This window comes from Aythya marila (genome assembly GCF_965140915.1).
Source record: "Aythya marila genome assembly, chromosome: 1".
Taxonomy (NCBI): Eukaryota; Metazoa; Chordata; class Aves; order Anseriformes; family Anatidae; genus Aythya; species Aythya marila.
Window position 1 is genome coordinate 206,647,002 of NC_139042.1, and position 19,003 is coordinate 206,666,004.

Below are 19,003 nucleotides of genomic sequence, written 5' to 3' on the forward strand. Positions count from 1 at the left end.
AAGGCACTTCTTGCTGGTAGGAAATGACTGCAGTTGGTGCACGTGGGCCTGTCTAAACTCTGACTGCCTGATGGGGAAGAGATGGGAGAAGAGCAGGCAGCGCTGTTGGAAGGTCTCTGGAAATTCAGCTCCGTGTGCGAACAACGAGCCAAATAAGAGTGTAGTTGTTGGAATGGGTGCTGTGCCTGGAGATGGTGAAACGTTGTGTGTGGTAGTGGTAGAGACAACATTGAAGTGTCTTTAAAGAAAACAGCATGGCAGAGAAGACTGAAAAATAAGACCGGGTTATCTGCTATATAAAAAAAACAGCAAGGGGAACTGATAGGGTGTGTGGAAGCCCAGATGTATTCCTGGTTCACAATTTCTGGTGTGCAAACAGCTTGTGAAGCTTGGTGTTGGTTATTAATTAGGCCAAGAGTTAGTAGGCTTGACTTTGTGTCTGGGTGTTCCACCTGTGTAAGAGGAGGAAACGTTTGTGTGTGACGTTCGATGACACCTTCGTGTACTGGGAGCAGCACAGGTACCTGTGGAAGTTACTGGTGGAATTGAGAGGTGCCCCCAGCACCTTGTTCTGCCCTGGTCCCCTCGTGGCTTCCCTTTGCCTAATCCTGAGCCAGCCGACTGTGCCTGCTTTTGGGGCCGACTGCCCCAGGCTGTCTCTGTGATGCTGTTCTCCATTCGAAACCAAGGATGCTCCCCTGGCCCGCACCGAAGCAGCAGGAATGTTACCTAACGTGGCACCATAAGGTAAGGCTTCAGTCCGACCACTTGTAGAACACAAAATGTGCTCTCGAAGGCATCTCCAGCCGTGTGCCTCCTGCTGGTACAGCCCCGTGGTGCCGGGTGCCTGCGTGGCTGCAGCTCCTGGTGCTCAGGGCTCTCGGCATGGGGGGAATGCAGCAGGGCAGTGGTTTTGCTGCCTGTAGCCTGCTTTGCTGGACGTGGAGTTGGTATTCCAACAAGCTTGGTGTCATGTAAATGAATCTCAAAGATGACTTCTAACTGTGTAGTCGGGTGCAGCACCGAGCAGTCTTGAATGCGAGGCTTTACTGCAGCTGGGATGGTCACTGAGATGCTGCCCTGTTCCTGCAGCTACCCCAGTCTGTGTTCTCTGAGGGATTTTACAGACTGAGCGTGTTTACTGCTGATCTTCTGTGCAAGGCCGATGTATAAACTGTGGGAAAAGAAAACAAACCCTAGAATTTATTAAACTTGGAAAAATAGATATCGCTCTTTAAAGCCACTTGAAGTTATCACCCTTCCTGTTGCAGAACCTGTGCTTTTCGTTAGTGTTTTTGGTCATGTTTAAGGCTGTTGAGTTGCAATGTGAACTGCTTGAAACTGGAGCTTAAAGCCACAGTTTGACGTGCATTGAAGCTGGCAGCAGCGCTGGAAGGCTGTCCCTTTCTTGCTGCTCATCCCCATTCTTTGCTTCTCTGCCCTCACGCCTTGCTGGCGCAAGCATTTGTGCAGCCGTGCTGTGAGCCAGTCGGGGAACGATCCAGCTGAGTTCTCATTCTGCTAGTAGTGCATGGAAAAGGAAAACGACTTTTTTCATCAGTGCAGCCTTGAATACATGGCAAACTGCAGCAGAATCGCCAGCGCATGATTCCGGTTTGCCATTTGACGAGCAAGCTGAGCTCCAAAGCTTGTTTGTCCGAGTAAACGCCAGAAGGGTGGGTCTGAAACTTCCAAATGATCGTTTTCCTTTCAAGATGTCTCATGACATAAAGCTCGTAAATATACTGAAGTGGTGCTGTTCAATGGGAAAACAGATTGGTGGTCTGTTGTCGTATGGAAGATTTTTGAGTGTTGTAATATTTATTGTAACTGCAGAGATGCTTGGATTGAGTTCCTTGTGCGGACGGTGCCCGTGTGATACCCTGAGCGATTAAGGAAATGAAGATGCACGTTTAATGACCTGTTTTAGGGCACTGAGTAGTTACAGTTCTGAAAAGCAGTGTGGTGCCTTGTTTGTGTGGTTTGGTAGAACAGCTGGACATGGAAATGTTCTGGGGAAGTTGCAGCGGAGGCACGAGTGTGGCTGTGCCACTTTGGACTTGTGTTGGGGACCAGCAGAGTAATGCAGGCAGTGGTTTGTCTCGCTTGGTTGAGGATATCGTGGTCCTGATGAAATAGGAGCGTCTGAAACCTACAGCTCTTGATCTTCTTGAAAAGCACAACAGGAAATCTTTTATTTGCAAATGCTGCTGTTTCACCGTCAGCAGTCTGAACGGCGTGCTGTGCTGCTGGCTTGTTCTGGGGGTGCAGCGAGGAGAAAATGCCCAGGGTCCGGATCTGTGCGGGATGTGGCTCTGCACAGGAGATTGTCTGTAAAATGCTCCTGACTGGAGAACACCAGCATCTCGGTTTTGAGATAATCTAGCCAACGACTTCTGAAGGTGATCAGGAAGAGCTCAATTTGTTGCTTAGAAGTCTGAGTGGCATCCAAGTCTCGTTCACTCAGGTAAGCAGGCAAGGGAGCGCGGGGTGGAGTGGCTGCGGAGTCCTGCAAGAGATGCAAAGTGGCATTTAAAACCCCCGTGGTTTTGTTGTGCTTGTTTAACAGCGATTGAGTGCTGGCTTTGTAATATTCAAATTGAATTGCAAATCTTACACGTAAAGGGTAATCTTTAAAGTGAAGCACTGAAATCCCTGCAGGAGGGTGACTTGGAAAGGCTGCCCCTGCTCGCTGACTTCACGGGGGGCCAGGCTCCAGGATGACTCGGTCCTGTAACGGACGGAGAGCAGTGGGGGCTGGCAGCTCCGAGCTGGCCGTGCCCTTACAGATGGAGGGACGCTGTTAGGCTGGGGAGCCCCGTACTTGGTGTGCTCAGTTCCACAGGCTTTCGGCTGACCTAGAAAAAAAAGCCTTTTTTTCTGTGCAATTATGTTCACACTGACTTTGGTGTATTTTTGTGGCTAGTTTTTCTGCATTTTTTGGAAGCATAGCAGTTTCTTCAGTGTCTGGGTGTGTTGAATTTCATTAAAAATGCAACATTTAAAAAAGCTGTGCAAACTTTGTCCTTAGCATGGGGTAGGGCAATGATTTAGCTAGATGCTGGGCTGTTTAGCTAGATGCTAGGTGGGGATAAAGCTGATCTTCAAAACAAAGTACTTCTTGATAGCATCTTTTTATTAGGAACTTCAGAAGCGTAAAATAATTAGAAGTAACTCTTAATTTCGGGTGCGTATTTGTTCAACAGACAGCCTTCATCATGTTTTGCCTGCAGCAGTTTTTTATTTAAAGGAATAGAAATGCCTCGCTGTGCTGGTACACCAGGCTGCTGCAGCTTGGCATTTACTGCTTGTGTCCGAGGAGTGTAGGCACGGCCTCTTTCATCCCCCAGTTAGGTGCTACGAAAAAAAGAAGGAATTCCTATCGCTAACTCAGAAGAGGAAAGCAGAGGCAGGCTCCTGGCTTGCTGCTGAGCTGCTGCTCTGCTTGGGAGTGTTTTTTATCTGATAGCTCCACGCGTGTCTTCGTGTTTGCACATCAGCAGCTGGGGCTGGGCGGTCCCGCGGGAAGGCGGCCGCCTCCTGGGTCAGGGCGAAGTCATGGCCTCGTGGGGCCGAAGGAGGCAGCGCCTCGGGGCCCTGGGCTGGGGATGGGTCCCGGGTGGAGGATGTCTGAAAAAAGCTCTGCTGGGAGACGTGGCTGTGGTGCCCAGGAGGTGCTGGGTGTGCTCGGCAGGACGCTGACCTGTCCTGTCCCTCCCAGAGGAGCTGAACCCTGGGGATAGAAGCAGAGGGGTGTGCTTGCTGCAGGAATGTGATCCCGCTCCCCAGGACCCTGGCCGGCCTTCCAGCAAAGTTTCGCTGCCCTTCTGCTGGGGAAGGGGCCCACAGGCACAGTCCGTGGGGTGTTTAACCAGAGACGCATCCTTCACCTGAACGGAACAGAAACTGCTGACTGTTCACCTTTGGAGATGATCTGACTTGGAGGGAGTGGAAGGAAGATGAAGCAATGAATCAGTGATAAACTAATAAACTAAGTGCTTCTTAAACAACAACAACAACTGCCTGGTGAGCACATGGCATGAGATGCAAGGTTTTAAGTGCTAGTTATCCCAGCACTGAGTCAATGGCTAACTGCAGAGCTAACCCAGTACAACAGTCGATCAATAATGCTGTGTGCTCAGTTGTAGGAGGTGACAAAGGTTACAATGCCTGAGTGCTTTCTGGTGGTGAGACTTTGCTGTGTACAGGCTCAGCCAGAGCTTGGCAGAATTACAGTGGCTGGAGCCTTTGTCAGCTCTGAGGGCTCTCGTTCCTCCTGCTTTGCCTCCTGATCGCTGCCTGTCAGCGGGGTTGGGAAAATGGGTGAGAGTAGGGGACAAGGAGAAGAGTGCTGAGTGAGAAATGTGCTTATGGAGATACCTGGTGTTAACAGAGAGGTTTTATTCGTGTTCTGCAGCCACAAGGAGCCCTGGAGGTGCGGTGATGGCTCTTGCAGGGTTTCACAGAGACCCTTCATGGATAATGTCCCATGGCATCGCTGTCACTAAACCTGCAGCTGGCTGTTCTAGCAGGGATGGGCTGATGGCACAGAGCTAACTTGGGAGCAGAGAAGGCTGCTTTGGACTCATCCAGACTCCCCTATTAGGGACAGCTGCTCATTTCATCTTAATTCCTTAATTTATTGCAGCTGTTGCTTACAAAAGCTGTGTTCTTGCACCTGAGGCCTACCTCAGGTTGCTGTGTGAGCTGCGTGTGTCTCACAGGCTGTAACCAACCCTCGCTTTCTGTTTTTCTCAGGGCTTTGTGCTCGGTCTTCCACTGTAGTAGGAAGCTTCAGTTTCAGTGTAGCACTAGGGTAAGTACAGATTTGCCTAAATGTTTTTGATCTTGGGAGATTAAGGCTCTGCATACGTGTAGAAGACAGATTTCTATCTTGCTCTTATGCCTAGTGCCTTACTGCCTGCAACATGCCGTACGTAAAATAATGCCTGCCCATGTTAGCATCAGGCGTGAGAGCACGTGGAGCACGTCAGGTAACCTGCCATAACGGCTGTACTGGGTTGGTGTGACACGGGAGATCTGCTGCTGGTGGGGGGGCCAAAATGAAGCCTGCCAAGGCTCGGTTTTCAGAGGGTGCCTGCAAGGGTATCCCAAAGGAGAACGAACCCCATGTGTCGGGTAGGAAGGGCTCCTCCATCAGAAGGGTGGATTTCCTCTCCCTGCTGAAGATAGCGTGATTATGAAGGGCAGGCATGCCACCAGTGTGAATTTGGAGCATATTTATGAAGACTGAGGTTTTCCAAGTTACAGACTAGATGGGAAGGTGGAGGCTGGCGAGGAAGCTTTAGGTATTTCTTGCCTTTAATTTTCTCTCTTTCACGTTGCCTTCTTGTGGCTCCGTGGACAGCTGCAGCACAGAAGTGCAGCTGGTGGCAAGGCGGGAGGTGGCTGCCTGAGAGGAATTTGCTTGGTTTCCACGTAGCGGTGGGCTTCAGCAGCTCCAGTACTTCCTGGGTACGGCAGGAAACCATCACTGCCAGCTCAGTTTATCTGGAGACCCACAGACCTCTCAGGGATAAAATCGCACTAATCTGAAAAACTCCCTTCAGGTGCCGTAACATTTGTTTACTTAGCAAACTTCTCATTTTCTGTTTATTTCAGTTTTCTTCATGCCTGGTATGAATGCAGTCGGGGCAAGCAGTGCAGATCACGGATGTAATCTTCACTATATTATACTGTGAATAAGGAAACGTTTCTATCAGCGCTGTTTCATCCTGGAGATGAGCACTGAGAGAGCAGGGAAGGACCAGTCAGACCCAGCTAAAATCCTTCCATACAGCTGGTGGTTGGGAGGAGCTGCTCGCTGGGTCTGGGCTCTGTTCCTCAGCTGGTTTTGAATGGTTTCACTAACAACTCGTCCCTTGTCCTGCTCTTAAGCAAGTAACTCTCTTCTGGTCACCTCCCGTGCAGCGCTGTGTTGTGCAGTCCCGGGAAGACCACAAGTGTCTTCTCAAGCTGGATTCTTTAGAAAAGCAAACGTCCAGCTGCTCAGAGAGTTGGTGGATGAGATCCCGTGGGACACAGTCCTTAGGGGAGACGCAGGATCTGGTCAGAGCTGGCAGCTCTTTAAGGACATTTTTCTTAGGGCACAGGAGCTCTCTGTTCCCATATGTGGTAAATCAGGCAGGGAGGGTAGGAAGCAGGCATGGCTGAGCAAGGGTCTACTGCTCAAATTTAGGCAGAAGGAACTGCAGAGGTGGTGGAAGCAGGGCTGTGTGCCCTGGGAAGAGGGCAGAAATGCTGTCTGGATGGGCAGGGATGGGGTCAGGAAGGCCAAGGCACGGATGGAATTAAACGTGGTGAGGGAGGCAAAGAATAACAAGAAGGGTTCTGCAGGTACATTGGTCACAAAAGAAAGACCAAGGAGAGCGTATTGCCTCTGACAAATGAAGACAGGACTGGTAACACACATGGAGAAGGCAGCAGGACTTAACAACAGCTTCACTGGTGGTCAGGCTTCCCACGTCTCTTGAGACCCCAAACGTCTTGGCAGGGCCAGCGGGAGCAGAGCCCCTCGTGCTGTAAGCAAGGAACAGGTCCGGGACCTCCTGACACAACTGAACAGCTACGAGTCCATGGGACCCGATGCTGTGCCTCCCAGGGGCCTGAGGGAACTGGCTGATGTAGTCCCCAAGCCTCTCTCCATCGTGTTTGAAAAATCATGGGAGCCGGTTGAAGTCCCCAGCGACTGGAAAAAGGGAACTATCACTCCCGTTTCTAAAAAGGGTGGAAAGAGAACCCAAGGATCTACAGGCTGGTGAGCCTCACCTCTGCGCCTGGCAAGATCCGCCTGGGGGCAATGTCAAGGCAATTGCAGGACAAGGTGATCTGAGACAGCCAGCAGGGCTTCCCCAGGGGCAAATCATTCCTGATCCATCTGGTGGCCTTCTGTGATGGAGCGATTTCGCTGTGAGGGTGGTGAGAACCCGTGGCTGCCCCATCCCTGGAGGTGCTCAAGGCCAGGCTGGACGGGGCTTTGGGCAGCCTGATCTAGTGGGTGGCATCCCTGCCCATGGCAGGGGGTTGGAGTTAGATGAGCTCTAAGGTCCCTTCCAACCCAAGCCATTCTGTGATTCTTCCCTTTTTCCACGATGCGCTCACCCAGCCCTTGGCCAGTAACACAGCGTATCTGTGGAAAGGATGAGCAGAAGCGTGTTTGGGACAGCTGGGGGATGCTGTTAGCAGACCTGCTGGTTGTGCAGCAGGACCTCAGCAGGTGGGAGGAAGCTGAGCCATGGGACATGTCCCGAGGACAACAGAGTCATGTTCATGACTGGGAGAGTCCAGCAGAGAGCCACGGAGATGCTGAAATGGAACATGTGCGATGTGAGTGTTACTGGGACTGATCCCGGAGAAGAGGTGCCCTGGGGGCTTCTCAGCAGTGCAACAAATCCCACGTGGAGAGCAGTAAAATGGGCCCAGGGGAACTCAGTGACAGGATGAGAGGTCCCCAGGAGTGGACGCACGTGTGTGAGCCCTGGCACCCGCTGCCAGTCACCTGTGACCCCGTTGGTGTGCCTGTCACAGGCACAGTGCAGCCCCCGAAGCGACGCACCTGGTGCGGTTGCAGCGCGGTGAGGGCTGGCCCTGCTGCTTGCTGACGGCCTCAGTCATTCCTGGTGTGCATCCCCGGTGCTGTGTGCCCCTTCCAGAGATCAGCACCAGCTCTGGGGACTGAGCTTGGTGTTTTTGTTTTGTTTTGTATCTCCTGGCTGCTGGAGCCAGCTTTGGCTGTGCTGGAGCTCGCCAGTTAACTGTGCATCAGTCTGGAGCTTTGGAAGGTATTGAATCAGCTGCTTCTATGGCAGCCCGTGTGCTTGCTGGCTTTATTTAAAGTTTGTCTGAATAGGAAATGCTCTTCCCAGAAAAGGGGGAGTTGTGATTTCTGCCTGAATGGACCCTGACCTGACTGCCAAAGGGAAACTGAGGAAAACGGGTGTTGGAACAGGGAGCAGGCAGGACCGATCCTTCCACCAGGCACAGCGGCTTCTCGTCAGTGTGTCACTGCTGTGGGGTGCCAAGGGACGCTTTTGCATCCGTGGGTGGCACTGGTGGTGTTTGGCCTTTGTGCCAGCCCCGTTGTGCAGTGTGGGAGGATGCTGTGTGGTGCTGGCCGAGGTCTGGGCTCAGCACCTCTTGGACAGCACCTCAGTGACCGTGCGTGTCGCTGCCCTCCTGAGGCATGTTGCTGCTGTGGCTGTGTGCTGTGCCTGGTGCTGGCTGGCGGAGATGTTCCAAAATTGTTCTAGAGACATTAGAAAAATTTCTAAATAGGACTTGTTTCCAGCAGGAGGATGCGGTTTAAAATATTGCTGGAAGCAGGCGGCACGGGGAGCTGAGGGTGGCTGTGAGTGCTCGAGGAGAAACGCCAAACTTCTGTGCTGACCTGGGGAGTGCTGGAGACCCTTTTCACAAGGCAGTGAAACTCTGCCTTGTGCTTGTTGGCAGCTCTGGCCCAGCTTCAGCTGCAAGCAAAATGCCAGGTCCCCCTTCCCCTGTCCCCCCTAGGCTGGCGTGCTCCTTGGGGCAGCTCCGAGGCAGCCTGGCTTCGGGGGGCTCTCTGGGCACCGGGCAGCCACTCTTCAGGGCTGTTACTCGGTGTGGGGGCGATGTTTTCCAGATTGGAAAGGGCTTCTTTCTTAGTGACAGCAGAAGAATGGGGCAGAGCAAAAGTGAGAGCAGGCATCTCTTTACTAACCAAAGTTATTTATTGCTGAGTCTTTCTGGCGAGTTAGGCTGACGTGGAAGACTGCCCAGGAGCTCTGCAGCCTTTTTGTTGGTGCAAAACATGTTACTGTAGGAGCTCGCCAGACGCATTTCTTCTGGCTGGTTAGCCAGTAAGTCTGTTAATAGGTACCAAACAGCTTAGCAGTGCTATTTTTTTCCTCCTCCAAGCTTCCAATGGACCCGAAGACTTGGAGCGTGCTACTTGTCAGCAGCGGGCTGCCAAAGCTGCCTTGGAGGGTTTGGAACTAGACACTTTTTCCATTTACTCTGCAAAGTTGTTTCTCTGGTAGTACAAAAAGAAATGTTCTTGGAGCTCTTGTTATGCAAGCTGGATTTCAGAGAAGGTGGCACGCAAATAATGGGCTGTGTACCTGGGAATCTCCTCCTGAGCGCCCGGCGAGGTGATGGGAAACGAGCACACCAGGAGCAGCAACTGCAGGTTCAGTAATTCCAGGAGTGATGCTTTTGCCACACGTGCAGCTGACGTATGTGAAAAGTAAGACTTCAGAAAGAGGTGTCCTGCTTGTCTGCACCATGCTTTGGGTGTGTTCTCCGTGGGCTTTCTGTAATTGCTGCGCTGTGCCTGTACCGTCGTGCTCTGATGGCACGGGATCATCGGTTCCAACAGCATCTTAAAATGCCTGTGTAGAAGTAAGAAGTTCTTACATTTTGCTGTTTAATTCTTAGATGCAAAGCCAAGCCCAAGATGAGGAGTGCTATTCTGGAGGTGTAAGCTATGCAGGGTATTTTTACTGGGGACATTTTCACTTTCTTTTGTTTGGCAGAGGGGTGTGCGGCAGTTGGTGTGGCGGCGTGAAGCACCTCTCGAGGCGCTCAGCGCTCTGCAGTGTGAGGCTCACTTCCTTTCAGCTGCAGATCTGATGAGTAAGTTGGTGCTCTACCTGTAAAAGCACTTGCGGGGAGAAGTGAAGAGCCTTGAAAATGAAAAATACGCCCCGGGTTCCTGGATGTAAACGCAGCAGTAGCACGCTGAGCTGCCGGGAAGTCCGGCTTAGGAGCCGTGTGCTCTTGTAAGTCCTGCCGTGAGTCTTCTAAGACTGGAGCAGTTCAGTCGAGCAGTCCTCACGGCTGTTCAGCTGCTGTGTGTGAGAAGGATGCTGAATTATGACATTCAGATTGCGTTGCCTTTGGGTGAGGACAGACAAACGCCGTGACTGTAGCTTGGAGCCCATGTGCGGTTGGAATCGGTGCGGGTGCAGAGCAGTTTGCACCTTTCTGGCACAGGCTTTTGTGTGACCACTTGCTGAGGTCCTGGACACTAAATTGGTCGAAATGGCCCCGGCCCTGCTGCTTGCTCCCTCACCACACGTTTCCTGCCTGCTCAGCACCCAGCCTGGGACCAGCACCGCTCGTGCAGGGCAGGAGGCGCGGCAGCGTGGGCTGGGAGGCTGGTGCTGAGCTCAGCGTGGTCAGGGCAAATAACTCGTGCAAGATCAAATTATTTCTTAGGTGTTTTTCTCTCTTGCTCTGGCCAGCGTAAGTCGTTACTTGTGTTGTTGAACACATAAATAGAAACTGTTGACAACCCTGTTTTTTTCCAAAGACAGGGAAGAGGAAAATTGAGGAGAAGAGACTCTGACCTCTCTTAGCAGCAAGGCCTGAGTGTGGGAGATGCATGATAACACGGTGAAAATAAAATGGTGAAAAAGCACAGGAGTCGCAGTGCTTCCAGGTTCTATCGGAATTGCTTCTGGGCTGCCTGCTGTGTGGTTCTCTTATAGCTCTTTCATTAAAGTTGCTTCTTTTGTGCCTTGAGTCAGGAGCAGGCTAAGTAGTGAGGGTCTTCGTTTGGGGGTCTTCCAGAAATAGCTGTTGTCAGCTCTGGGCTCAGAGGGATTTTCTTTCTAGTGAGGGATTTTCTAGTTGCTCTGCTGACATTTTTCATTCTGTCCATGTGCCCTGTTCCCACGGGCCTGTGCGTCGGTGCTGTGGTACCTACAGCATTTAGCAAGCCTGCTTTTTGGCATGGCAGCACCAGGGGTATTGTGCATTTAAGCTAAAAACTTGAATTCTGTTTGAGCAGAGCAAATTTAGCCTGTCTGCTCTGTGTCAGCAGGTTCAGTGCTGTGCATCTCCCCGACGGAGTGCCCGTGGCCGTGCTGAGCCCCTGCAGAGGCTTCTTCCACTGGAGGCTGCTGGGGCTGCTGCTGAAGTGCGCTGGTCGCTTGCTCCATTGCTTTATCTCCTGGTTGAGCTTTAGTCCACATCTGTTCTGCACAGAACAGTTTGGGTTGGAGACCTAGGGTTTTCTGGAGTGAGAGCTCGGGTAGGCAGGGGTGACCTGAGAGCATCTCGTGCCTTTTCACAGCGACGTGGCTCCAGGGTGGCGGTGGCTTTGCCTGCCTTCTGCAGCAGTCACGGCACGAAGACTTCGGATCTGTCTGAGGGCTTCATCGGAGATGACCTGGGACTTCACAGCACACTGGGTTTTGGAGACTCACCTCTGTGGGGAAGCTGTGACTCTTCTAGGCAACTTAAGCAGTGCAGTCAAAAACTTGGGATAACCCAAATTATCAAGTATCTGGGGAAAATCTTGGAGATAAAAATACCGAGAAATAAATTCCTGTGAGGTAACAGTGGTGTTATGTATGAAACTGGCAACTCTCCGCAGCTTGTTGAGTTACTGAGTGGCTTGACAGCTTCTTAAAATGGATTAGAGCTGACTTAAAGCATCAGCTGGGGAGTGTGAATGAGCAGGGCGTTACGTTGGCAGGAGGAGAAGAATTGGTTGCGGTGACTGTCCCCTGCCTTGTAATCGTTGGGCTTCCTTGTGACACTTCTGGTGTTACTGATGTGAGGTAAGAAAGACCAGACTGGTGTTTGAGGCCTTCCAGATGACTGCAAGGCATTTTTTTGGTAGGTTTTAGCTTCTTTCTAGCCAGTGCTTTTGACAGTAAAACGCTGTCCTTGATTTTCTTCCGTGCCACAGTTCAGTGCTGTTGGGCAGTTTACTGCCATGAATAACTGCCCTGCAGAGTCCCCGGCTGGCGCTCGTTGTCTGGCCATGCCTGACCTTGTGGACGGGACTTCTGAAGTCTTTAACTCAGAAAAAAGTGATGACTTCACGTTCGGCCTGTGTTGTACTTAACAGTTTAGAAAATATTTCCTGCGAGCTCTGCTGCCATAACGTGCTGGTTTTGTTAGGGGTCAGCTTCTGAGAGATTGCACGGTGCCTGGCCAGAAGGCTAAAATAGCAAGCGGGCTCGGTTACGTCTATAATTACCAGTCTCACTTCATGTATCTCATGATTTGCATATCGTTTTGCAAACGTCCAGATGGAGAGGAAAATAAGCTCTGAGCCTGAATTTACAAGGGATGTGCTCTGAGCTCCTGGGGGCTGTTAAGGCTGTGCTGGAGGTGGGCCGGGGGGAGCAGGGGGCTCCCTGGCCTGGGGGGCAGAACCAGAATGGAAACGGGAGGGCCTGTGCTGCTCGGAGGAATGCTGTTATCACAAAAGTGCAAGAATATTACAAAGTTAATCAAAGATTAAACCGAGTGCTGGCCGCAGGACTGCGGTGTCATAGCTGTCCCTGGACCCTGGGCAGTCCCATTGCTGCAGAAATGCTGCCGATGCTGCCAGTTACCCTCTGGGCTGAAAGAGATGTGAAATGTCCAGTTTGCTGTCCGGGGGAGGTGTTGAAACCAAGCGGGCCGTGGGTTAAGGCAGCGGGCAGCCTTCAGTCTCGTTTGGGAGCAGCGCAAAGGCCGTGCCGAGAGGGCTGACGTGCAGCCGGCCGCTGGGTCTTGTCCGTGGCTCCTTGGGCTCAGTCATCGCTGAGACACCAATCTTCTGCTCCTGAACATGCACTGTTAAAGGTGGGGGCAGGCAGTTCGGTTTGGTTTTTGAGTTCTGCAACTTCCGTCAAGCTTCAGGCACTCTGAAAATCTGCGGCGAGCAAAATCTGCTTCTGAATGTGGCACGAGGAGGCAGTGGGAGTTTGAGGAGGGGGCACCCTGTGATTGTAACACAGCTCCTGAAAAGGCAGCACCACTGACGTTAAGCACGTGCTGGTAACTACCTGAAGTATCCCTTAACTGTGCGGTGGTTCGTTGCTGTAAGCTGCTCTCTTTGTTTTCTGCTAGGACCAGTGACAGTGGGAATATTGAACTTCTTGAGTTGAGGTTGAGTCTCAAGGATTGTTGGCTGGATTTTTTTTATTCTCAGTGACAATTTTATACTCATCACACCCTTTTATCCCTGAATTCCTGCTGTTACTGTCTTTACAGAGGTACAATTAGGGAAGAGTTGATTTCAAAAAACAAAACTTCAGGGATTTGTTGCAAATGCGTGGCAGTATAAAAATGCCCTGAATGGGCACCGGTGTTAAAGAGTGCTTGTACTGCTCACTTGGTGCATCCCATGGGAAAGATGGCAAGGCTGACTGCTACGTACTGTCCTTCCCTCTGTTTTTTCCCCCTTGATCACCAGAAAAAAAAAAAAAATCATAATCCCATCTTAAAGCAGGTGGAAGGGAGCTGAATGAATTCCAAAATGCGTGCAAGTGGTGGTGAAGCAGATCAGAGGATTGTTGGTGGCTGTTGCTGCTTTTGTTAAGCTACCCGACTGCCTGTCCCCCTGTTTACCTCTTTATGGACATACCCTGCAGAAATGCTGTTTTTCTTAGTTTGGGTAGCTAAAATCTGAATTTTAATAACAAAGTCATGAGGAACGTGGCAGGTTATACAAAAGGCTGAATTTAGTGACTCTTGCTTGGTATCCTGATCAACTACATGAGCGTTACCAACGCAGAACAGTGGTAAGACTTTAATTTCTTTAAAAATAACTGTTTTTGTACAGTATTAGCACGATGTGCCTGTCCTTCCATGGGCTCACACCTTGCTGCTGCCAGGTGCCACCAGAACACGCGGGGAAAGCAGGAGTCTCCTCTTGCTCTGCCAAAGCCATGAGAATGGCTGGTTGGGCTCTTTTGCCTTCATGTTATCTTTTAAGAGTTAATTTTATTATTTTTACCTAGGGATTCGAATTCTCCTCAGTGTTTTCCTCTTCCAATGCCTCTTGCAGATAAAGTGCCCTCCAGTGCCGGTAGTTACTTAGGAGGAGCCGCGGTGCGGATTCGCTGCGGGGAGGGCACGCTGCAGGTGCCTGGGTGAGGTTTGATCACTTTTTCCAGCTTCCACAGTAGCAGGGGAGCCCAGGGAGAGTTCTCTGCTTAATTACGGCTCCCTCGCCCTGCCTGCTCTGAGCAGAGGAGCCCTGTGAAAGCGTCAGAGCTGCAAGAGGAGCTCTGGCCTTCTGCTTCTCCGCTGGGTTTCAGTGATGCCAAGAGGAGAGTGATGGAAAAAAAAAATAAAAAATCCCATTCTGGGTGGAAGTTGGTGGCTGGAGAGAGCAGAGAGCATCACCTCTGCAGCCTCGGAGGCTCTCTTGGTGCCAAGCAGCAGGCCTGCTTCTGCTTTAGTTACATTCAGTCATGGGGCTGGGACTGAGCTGTGCTTCCCCGCAGTTTTTGGGATGCCCGCTGGCCTGTGCCAGGCTCCCACAGAGGCACTGAGCCACACATGGGCAGCACTGGGCCTCGTGCTGTGGCACTTGTGCCTCTGGTCCTGCACTGTCCTGCAAAACAAGGGTGGGTGCAGCGCGTCCTGCAGGCCCCTCGGCGAGTCGTCCCCATGCAGGAACTCGTGGGGAGGGCTTAGGGCGGCAGTCCAGGAGCTGGGCTGCTCGTGGCTTCTTTCTCCCCTTGCTGAAGCAGAAATGCTCTTTCAGGTGCCCGTACGGCTCTGCTTGCTGAGGTGCTTTTGGGGCTGTCTGCGTGGATCCCAGCAGGAGCTGGGGGATCTGTCAGGAGCCTGCTGCTGCCTTAGGGACCGCAGGGAGCAGCGCTGGGGAGGCGGCCGTGCTCGTGGGATATTCGGGGAGAATTGCACAGAGCTGCACCGCTGTGAGCTTGTGCTGGCTTAGAACAAAGCTTTGCACAAACGGGACTTTCTCTCTTGACTGATTATTTTAATTTGCGCCTTTCATGTAGGGATGCGTGCCTCCAAATGCATTAACTTAAAGATATTTTTAGCAGTTCCGTATATTTGGAAACACACTGGCTAATGAAAAGCTGTAAATCTGCAGTCTCTTGAATTCCTTTAGATTTTGCTCACACCAAACTTTGGGCAAGTTCCTCGGGCGTTTTGCCAGCGCTCTTTCATAAAGTGAAAGTGTTTTCAATTTTTTCTGCCTTGTTCTTTCTAATGACTATTTGAAAGGTTTGGCTCGTGTGTGACTACTTTGAAGCTGGAAATCATTAAGTAATGACGAGCGGTACATTTATCAGCCTCTCATTCTTTCTATAACAACTTCATTATTCGCTTGCATAACCCAGAGGATTCCTTTTTCCAGGGGCTCCAAGACAGGCAGCAATGACGAGGTGCTGGTGCCGTGTGGTGGCACGGAGTGCTTAGGGCGGTGGGGACCCTGTGTCAGTGCTGGTTCCTGCTGCTCGCTCCCCGCAGGACTTCGGGAGCTGAGCAGTGGCATTCCTGGGGTGGAATTTGAAAGCAGCTTCTGTGCCGTGTTTGCAGATGAGGATGAGAGGAGCATAGGGGTTACGAGGATTGCTCTGACCAGGTCTCATCCACATCCCTGTGAACCCGCAGGGAGCTGCACGAGGCCAGGGCCGGGCTCTGCGTGGCGCTGCCCAGGACAGGAGCAGAGGCCCCGGGTGCAGCCTGCAGCCAGGAGGCTCCCCCTGGCCCCCAGCAGCACTTCTGGGCTGGGGGGTGCTGGAGCCCTGGCACTGGGACCAGGGGCTGGGGGGTCTCCCCCTGAGGGGTCTCCAAACCCACCTGGGAGTGAGGCCGGGGGGTCTGTGAGGATGCCGGGTGCCCCCAGCCTCAGCCAGGCTGCAGTTCTGTGCTGAGCTGCTTACATCCCTTACATCCCATCCCTGGTAGCGACGTGAAGCCCCTGACAACTTTTGGTTGTGGAATTCAAGAGCTAATGTAAGAGGACACTGCAGCCCCTCCCAACCCCACAGCCCCTCGTGAACCCCTCTTCCTCCATCTTCTAAATGCCGGCCTCTGGGCAGCTGCCTTGTTCTGTACCTCTGAGGATTTTAATTTTTTTCCCCAAAATGTTTGTCTGCATCCTTGAGCTGTCCAAACCTTCATTATCCATTCAAACCCGAGTTCTGTAGAATTTTACAAAAACTCCTGGCTTCAGTGGCCAAGCAGAGAATTGTGTTGATTAGCTCAGCCTTCAGAATAATCAGTTCCCTATTGATCGTCCTCAGGCACGCTGCCTTGCCGGCGAGGACTTCCACTGTGAGCCTTGGGATGTGCACGCTGGAGGTTTTTAGGCTTGGAGCAGGTTTGGCACAGCAGCACCTACAGACACTTGATTTCCAAACCCCAAAATGCTCTGTTGGAGTGAGGAGGGCAGGCAGCTCGCATGGAAAAATTGAGAGTATAAAAAGATGACAGCCATGAGTGTGAGGCTGATGTCAGGCAAGCAGTGTTGGAGATCAAAATTAAGGTTAAATTTGGAGGTTAAATGCTCCTTTTCAGGCTAGGACAGCGCCGCGTGGGCTCGCTTCCTTCACACCAGGATGTGGGAAGGCTGTCCCAGTAGGACGGGGCTCGTTCGTGTCCCCGAGGCCCTAAAACATGAAGATCCTTGAAATGCTTTTCCAGGGAGAGCGGGATGGGTCCTGGTCCCCCCTCTGTGCACTCGGTGGTACAGGAGGCTTGTGGGGCCTGCTGGGGCTGTCCCTGAAGCCTCAGCTCCCTGTGGGCTGTGTGGAGGTGTGAACGTCTGCGTGGCTCTGGGCTTGGGAAGATCCATGGGGCACTGCGTGTGCCAGGACTCAAATACAGGTGTGAGAGAACCGGGGCTGGAGTCCCACGGGTTGTGCAGAAATATGGTTTATCTGGACAGGCACAGCAAGCAAATGCCCAAATGGTAGAGATGTTTTGGATTTCCATAACAAAGCAGCTTTTAAGTACTAATTATGCTCTGTTAAACTTGTGCTGAAGTTGTTGCTCAGAGCTTTTCTTCTCACCCTTTTAAGTAGAAATACAGCAAATATCAAACTACAGATGAATTTCCAAAGCAGTTTGATTTGGAAGGGCTGTGTAGGAGCAGCAGGCTGAGCTTTCTCTGCAGTTCTGTGTCAGGGGGCTCACCTGGTCCTGAGCATCCAGCTAAGGAGCTGCTGCCGATGTGATGAGGGCGCAGTGCCCTGCAAGCACCCTGCTGTGCTGGGGGGGCCTCCCCCGGCAGCAGTGTGCAGGGCTGGGGGCGCGGGGAACGCCTGCCCTGGTGTTCCTTGGTGTAACCCTGCTGTGTGTGGGTCGGGGCTGTCCTTGGGATGGGCACCAACAGACACTTTCTGCACGGTGACATGCCCATGGTGAGGGAGTCCCTGGCCTCCAGCAAGGCAGGGGACGGGGTAGGTGAAGCAGAGCTGGTCCCACCATGGATCCTCGGCTGCAGCTGCTGGGGGCTGGCTCCTGGCCCCTGCGCCCTCCTGAAGGCCGGAGGGCCCCTGGCCGAATGTGAAGCACGGGGATTGTTGCTGCTGGCAGTCTTGGAAGGAGTGAGAATGACCTTTGGGTTTCCCTGATAACCTCAAACTTTCTTTTGAAGTGATGTCAGGAGGAGCGGTGTGCTCTTGGAGGAGCTACAGCTCTCGCAGCAGAAGCGAAGGGGCGGTTCAGCCCTGTGCTCACGGCCTGATGGAAAGGTTTGTGCTCCTCCTGTGCTACAGGAGGGGAGGGGTGATTAAAAGGGGTAATTAAAAGGACTCATCTGACATGCTGCTGGCTTTGCACACCTACAGTACTATCATGGATTTTGAGTAAAGGGCCGTGGGGAAGTTTGTTCAGGCAGAAGTCTTTGACTGTCAGTTGCCCTTGGTTAACAACCACTTTCTAAAATTTTTTCCAGGATAGGAAGCTTGAGAGAGAATTCACACTGGATGAAAATAATTTCCTGAAGCTGGATATATTCCAGGAACCGTAACCCAAATGTTTCTCTGTCCGTGGAGAAGATTTCACATTTGAAATAACTTCTACTGAAGGTACGCACATCTACCTTTTCTTCTGAAGCTCAGTAATGTCAGCACGTTTCGTACTTCTGTTGTGTGTGTGCTGGTGGTCGCTGCTGAGGTTGGTGTTGATATTTCATACCTGGAGGCATTTCAGAAGGAACTGTAACATCACTGGGAGGGTCCTGCTGGTGATTCAGGGCTGGTTGTGTGCAGCTGGGGAGCTCTGCTGCTGTTGGATCTGCAGACTGGGCCTGGTGTGCTGGGCGGGATACTCCCTAAAAGCAGGCTGAACTGCCAACTGCTTCCCAAAACATGAACTTGAATTTAATGCCCATAGTTAATGGGAAGAAGACAACTTTTTTTTATTTAACTTTCCGGTGGCTATAATTCTGGAAGCTGCTTGTGGCACTTCTAAGAAGTGGCAATATGGAAATGACACACAGAAAAAAAGCTTGGTCACTGGGGTAGTGAAAGTGAATAGGCGTGACGTGAGAGTGAAAGGTTTTCATCGGGTGAAACTGGAAGCATGCACCAAAGTGATCAAGCAGGCAGTTTAAAGCAAGTGGAAGTGCCCTTCCATGCAGCCTGTAATTACCCAGGGGACTTGGTGCCCCAGGGTTATTTGGAGATGTCCTGGCTCTGTGAGGCAGGATGCTGGGCTGGCTGTTCCTGGGAGCAGGCAGTCCTTGCTGGATCCATGCACGTGGTGGAGCTGATGGACTCGGTCATGTTCCTGTGCATATTGCAGTTAGGAAAAGCTTTCTTAATGCTACAAAGGTAAGAGACTGTGTGTGAAGAAAGGTTTCTCTGGGGGAGTAGGCTGTGAAGGAGCCCCCTTTCCTCTAGAGAAGTACTAGAAAAGTCTGCTGAACCCTTGGATGGAGTGAAGGCGTTCTCAAAGCTCCTGAGAGAATTCAGGAGATCCCAAGGGTTGTTACAGGTGAGCTGCAGAAAGAGGTGCTGCTGCTGCTGGAGCTGGTTATGGTTATGTAGCCTGTTGGACCTGATGGTTTGGAACTGGTGAAAATGGTTCTAGAAGCCATTTGAGCTGCAGCACGTGGATGGTAACAAGGCGGTTGTCTGTGCCGGCAAAATAGATAGAAATAGAAAATAGTTGGAAATAAGTGTAGCCCACTGACAAATTGCAGTCATTCTCGAGACCCAGCTGGCTCAGGACACTGATAGCTGCTCCTGCAAAGGATGTGCAAAGGATGTGCTGGGGGAGCTGAGAG

The 19,003-nt window shown here is 51.8% G+C and overlaps 1 protein-coding gene across 3 annotated transcripts in view; it reads left to right on the plus strand.

Annotated features, from left to right (window-relative positions):
- The window catches only part of PPP6R2 (protein phosphatase 6 regulatory subunit 2), a 100,063-nt gene that overhangs the window by 7,151 nt on the left and 73,909 nt on the right, over positions 1-19,003 (plus strand). For all 3 annotated transcript variants that reach the window (XR_014319160.1, XM_082780974.1, XM_082780973.1), the window contains exon 2: positions 17,669-17,801. The gene's annotated coding sequence lies outside the window, so the exon portion shown is untranslated. The remainder of the gene's footprint in view (positions 1-17,668; positions 17,802-19,003) is intronic.